Genomic DNA, 6,299 nt, shown 5'->3' on the forward strand with positions numbered 1-6,299 from the left:
GTTGAAAAGGCTTTCATTCTTTAATGTCAATGCCTTTAGAAATGCATTTCCATTTTACCAGATTTATAGCTGGGAATTTTCTTTTTCTTGGCAAATAAGGGAAGACGTTAAGGTAGAAAATCAAATAAAAATGAAAACATATAGACTTTTCTAGGGCTCCCAAAGAGGTTTTGAAAGACATTTTTGCTCAGTAGATGATGACAAACAAAGAGATTTGGCAGGTGGGCCAGCTTGCTGTGTTGTCTGCTTGCCAAGTGCTGGCAGGATATGTTAGTCGTTGCTCTTCTCTCATTCACTAGAAATTACTCTCCAGAATAAATTATCAGATACATTATTTTTGAGATCCTTCTGTGTGCTGAATACCATAAAGGGCATGTGCAACACACAGGGCCATGATAAATATTGTATAAAGCAGTAGCCATGATAGCCAAGTTTGTAAATTTTACAGCAAGGCATACTCTAGTTATCAGAAGAGAACGAGCTATTGAGTGAGCAAACTAGCTGCAGAATTTGCACACAGAAAGGCAGGGCCCAACCACAGTACCCATGGAGGTGAACAAAGTCATAAGTGTGTCTGCTTTCCTGGAAACTGACAACAGCCAAAATGTGGAGGTCAGCTCAAAGAAAGGGTAAAGCTGGGACGCTGGGACTGTAGTTAAGTGTCAATACTTTAAAAAGTGTGAAACCCTGAAGTTGATAGGCCTCCATTTTGCCCTGACAAAATGAACCAAAGATTGAGGAAGTGATCAAGCTATTTGACTTACAGTGTAAATGATGAATCTCTTCACAGCACAGCATGGTACGATCTCCTAGTAAGACTCTCAAGGGAGAGATCTGCTTTGAGATACCAGACCTCATGCAAATAAAGGAGACTCCTGTGTCTAGTCCATTTAATTGAGTGATACTAACTATTGTTTTTCTTAGGTTTATGATATAGCATACTTAGACGTAAAGCACACATAAGAAAAAAAGCTGTTTTTTTTCCTTTCAAGCTAGCGTTATAGCATCATGCTGGAAATTAACTAAGAGAAGTATGAGCTGAAAATGAAAACAGCAAAGCTAGTTCACAAGAGCAAGTCTTAGAGTTATAAAACACCATTTTATAACTATGGTGATGCAGTTTACAAATATTTGTCATTCATGTGCCCTATGAGTTTTTTTCCCCAGAAGAGATGGGAACTCAGCTGATGAGTAACAATTAACCCAAAAGGATGGGGCAAGACTGCTGTCATTAAGTAGAAAGGAACATAAACGACAGAAAATGAAGAGAGATCAGTTTTCACTGAAGCACCATTTTTCAGTGCTTATGTCTAGCATAATCATGTTCATTCATCAAAGATAAAAATCAATCTTGAATTTTAGAAGAAAACGGATAAGCGATAAATTCAATAAAGAATACTAGAATTCGTGGGGGTGCATTAAAGGGTGTGGTCAGTAGGTCAATGGACAGAACACTGGGGCAGTTTGCCTGGGGAGGTTGTGGAGTCTCCGTCTATGGAGACATTCAAGACCCATCTGGATGTCTACCTGTGTGATCTATTGTAGGAAGCCTGATTTATCAATGAGATTGGATTTCATTGTCTCCTGAGGGCCCTTCCAAACCATGCAATTCTGAGATTCTGTAATTGTCTATGCTGGAAGAGACCTCTGGAGGTCATCTTGCACCAACCTCTTCTTCAAGCAGGGAAAACTTCAGTTCTACCTAACTTTGCTCAGAGCCTTGCCCAGACTCCTCAGCCTGTGCCCATAGATAGCTTCTTTTTTCTTTTTTCTAATTTTATTTTTTACTCATTTTCCCTCACTATCCACAGAAATATCAGACTTCCACTGATCTTGCTCCTCTGTAGGTCTCTCCCTTATTCTCACAGGCAGCATCCAGATAGGATTTACCTACTTCACAGTCCACCTGTCCAGTCTACATCTTCCTAGTTGTCTAAAAGGAAATTGTAAGTCTGTCAAAAGTCAAGCTAAAAGACATGCATCACGATCCTCTTGTTCACTGAATCCATAATCTCATCAAAAATTGCACTCAGGTTGGTTGCACATGATTTGCCATTGATAAATGTGAGTTGTTTGTTCCCAATCACCTTCATGGGTTCGACATATCCTCCTGGAGGACTTGCTCCACAGTAGTTCCAGAAACAAATTTAGGGTGATCAGCTAAAGTTCTGTAGATCCTTCTTGGACTTCTTGAAAACAAATTAATTTGTCTTTCATTTGCTATTGGAGATTAGAGCTATCATTTTCAAAGATGACAGGGTGTCCTCATAGTGACAGTCCTGATCCCTGAGCTTCTTCATATGCATCCTATATGGTCATTTTGACTTTTGTACAGTTTATTCTCCAACGGAATCCTCCATTGCTCTGGTTAGTACTGCTCTCTCCCAGCATGGAGATCTGGAATGCATGAAACTAGATTTTACCAGTAAAAACTTGAGGCAAAGAGTACACTGAGTACTTCAGTCCTTTCCAAAACTTTCATCACCGGGTTTTCCACCCATTCTGCAGCAAGCTAACTTTCCCCTTTTCCTGCTGACATACAAAAACAGTTTTTATTTATCCCTGGACTTGTGCTTCAGCTTAGTTGCTCTGAACATTGTCCAGAGCCTCAATGTCTTTTCTGTAGTGAGAGGCCCAAAACTGAACACAAAACTAGAGGTGCAGTCTCACCAGGGATGAATACAGGAAGACGATCACCTCCCTAATCCTGCTGGCAACATTATTTCTGATAAAAGCCAGGATGCCACTGGCCATCTTGGCCATCTGGACACACTGCTAGTTCACTTTTAGATGAACATCAACCAGCAGCCCCAGATCCATTTCTTCCACACATTCTTCCAGTCACTCTGCCCTGAACCTGGAGTGTTGCTTGTGGCTGCTGTGGCTGAAGTGCAGGACCTGGCACATTGGCTTGCTGAACTTCATACTATCATGCTCTCTGAGGAGGCTTCTTTTGAAGATTCACCATTTCTTCTGAGTCCATTACCATTTAGGAGACTTTCTTACATGACATGTGAAATTGTAATTACATTACATCTGAATAAAATGCCCTAAGCACAGAAAATATATGTACAGCCTACCTGTTCCTAACTCTGGACTTAAAAATCACCCCTTTAAGTGGGAGTTCTCTCCATTTATCCCTCCCTGTTATTTTATTCTTTCCTGGTTCTTGACTTCTACCACCTGTTTTGGTATTCCGGTTCCATGCCCTCCCTTCAATTTTCATCATCATGTTTAATCTGAGTTACAGCTTGACTTTGCTGATTCCTTTGCATGACTTTTGTGTCAATACAAGTCAGATCCTCATCTCAGTTTTCAGCATGTCAGTGTTGATTACTGAAACAATGAAGAAATGTGATTACTGCTGATCTTGCCAAATGCAGCCTTGCTTTGTGTAATTTCAGCACGTCCATATTACTTCTCAGACCATTTCTCAGCTTTGCTCTGATTATGTTATGCTTTCCATTTCATTTCCCATCACTTGTTTTCCAGAACAACAAATATTGCCTGGCTCCTTTTCATTTAAGCCTTTCCCTTTTCTATCACCAGCTACTAATATTTTGCAATGACAGCTATTAGTGTCAGTCAGCTCCTGTTGCAATACTCCTCTGCTTTTAATTTTTAATGACATCATTATATTTATCATATGACTCCTCTCATTCTTGGGAATAAGACTTCATATTGCTTCATTGTGCTGTCACCTTCAAATCCCTGCTCAGAACACCTCCCTGGCATACAAAAACTTTAACAACTGTTTAGGCTGCAGATGCACTGACATTACATCCTACCATTTTCAAGGATATTTTTCCTCATTGTCCTTGTCAGTCTGTATATACCTATTTCCTTAGACTGCAATTTATTTTCATCAAGTTCTGCCTACCAAGAAGATGCACAATCAAAGTGGTGCCCTAGAACATCATTGGAACACACGGTCTTCAGACAAACATATACGGTTTCACTGTCAGAGTAGGCAGGGTTAGGAGGAACAGACTGGTGAGTCACCTATTACTTGTCCCTGGGAACTGCAGCTTGAGGTATGTCTACATTTGATCAAGTGTTTTAGTATATGTGCACTTCTGTTTGCTTCAAATTAGCACAATGAAAAGTTGTCAGAAAACAGATAAACACATACTGCACATTCCCTGTGCTACCTCATTAGGTGCATACACTTGCAGGAGGTTCTTGAAATATGTATTATATACAGCATAGGAATTATAGACTCGATAATAGAGACAGAATGATGAGAGTGATTAGAAAGAGTCCTACGTTTCATAGATGTTTTCTTCATGGTATTTTACTGCTATATCTATAAGGACCATTAAAAGGCAACAACAATCTCAACAAAGAACCTTGAATGATTTAGTTCATTTCTCTGGAAAACATTGTTAGATGCCACCCAGCTTCTTATCTTGCTTCATTCACAAGAGCTGAGATTTTAAATGTATATGCACTGGAAGATTCCAACAGAAAATAGACATGCATTTCTTTTAATTTTAAAGAAGTCACATGCCCCATAACAGTGGAACAATTCCTTGGAAACTCTATAATGGAATTCAGGAAGATAGGTTTTGTGAAATTCAAAAGAACTGGCAAAAACTCATGGGAAGCAAATTATGAGAGGAAAAAACATAAAGGAGAGCTAATGTTAAGGGCTGGGAAGTCCTTAAAGGAATACTCTAGGAATATAAGCACAAATTACTCTCATACAAGTTACCACGTATAGTAAAAAGCAAATTTTAATAAGCATTGTTATATCAGCAGCAAGGAGGAAGGAATGAAGAGGGAAAAGATGCTAAGACTGAGATGCTAATGCCCTTTCCACTGTTGCCTTGGCTAAAAAGGTCATTTTCAACAGATAGCTAACATCACATACAGTGAAATTTCTCCATCTACCTGAGTTAAATATTTTGAAATTGTTGCATACTGATAAGTTTCATTGCAAAACAGAGAACTGGCTGACACAATCTCAAATAAAAACTACATCATTTTTACAGTTCACAAAGAACAGATGTAGTACAAAAGACTGAAAATGAGCAAACATAACACAAGGTTCTAAGAAAGAATAAACAAAATGCTGGGGAGCTAGACAACAGCAAAGATTTCTGGAAAAAATATATAGTAACAAATGCTCAAACTGAAATCTGTAGTCATCCGATTGATGACAAGAAGATGTAAAGCAGCCGATGTAAAAACAGTAAGTTTGGTTTAAGAACTCCTTGACAGAATAATAGGGGAAGTAGAAGGTGTGATTTTCTGACTTTAGCAAAGTTTGACACCTTCATATGATAATCTTGAAAGTAAATTAGGGAAAAACTGTCAGATTCAGATTTTTATGAGGGAGTATAAAGCTGGAATATTCGACAATCACTAAAATTAGTAATGATTATTTGTCAAAATGGAAGATGCACCAATGAGCTCTGTAGAAATCTACCATGAGATGAGTATTACTCTGTGCGTCTGCTAAGAACTTGTACAGCAGAATGAATTCTGCACGACATTGAATTGGGAGTAAAGAAAGAACACAGAATAGGATTATAATTTAAGACAATCATGTGAACTTAAAAAAAATAGCCATGTAGAAGTTATAGATAGGCAAATGTGCAGGATGGGACTGCGTGACAGTTCTGAAGAAAAAGATTTCTGTTGGAGAAGAGGGCTTGATCTTGAGTAGAACATTAATAAATGTAGACATGTAGCTGGGAAAAACAGACTAGAGTTTGTATACATACTCAAATGTATGTAAGCACATACGCATACTCTTTAGGATATGTACATAAAGCTCCAATTAAAGCTTTCTGGGGGAGCAGAAGGAGCAGATGTTCAGTCTGCAGAGGAGCTGGATAGCCTGGAAAGGGTGCTGAACTTCAGTCTCCATTCGGGGTGACAGCTGTTGGTACACAGACTACTGGGCAAAAAGGCACTGCAAGGCATACTCTATTTCCTGTTTATCTTCTTTTGTAGTGTTTTGAGGCAGGTAGGAAAAACTGTCTTTTCTATCTTCAGTGAGGGTGAATATTCCAATTAAGAACTGTTCATTCCTTTGGTAAACCCTTTGCGTCCCATGTGCACTGGCAGAAAAAAACACAAAGCTGCACATGTGGAAAGTTTGGCTGCTACCTATGTTTTTGTGAACAAACCAAAAAATATTTTACATGGCAGCCCATATTTTATGTCGAGGTCCATTTCCCTTCTGTGGATGGATATAGGAACTGAAGTAATTGCTGCCAGAGAGAGAAGCACATGAATTTCGTGCCATCTACTTCTCCAAAAATGCTGTTCCAGCCATCATCCTAAATGAT

The sequence above is a fragment of the Coturnix japonica genome, chromosome 3 (assembly GCF_054131305.1).
Source record: "Coturnix japonica strain WE chromosome 3, WE-NBRP24, whole genome shotgun sequence".
NCBI classification, from domain to species: domain Eukaryota; kingdom Metazoa; phylum Chordata; class Aves; order Galliformes; family Phasianidae; genus Coturnix; species Coturnix japonica.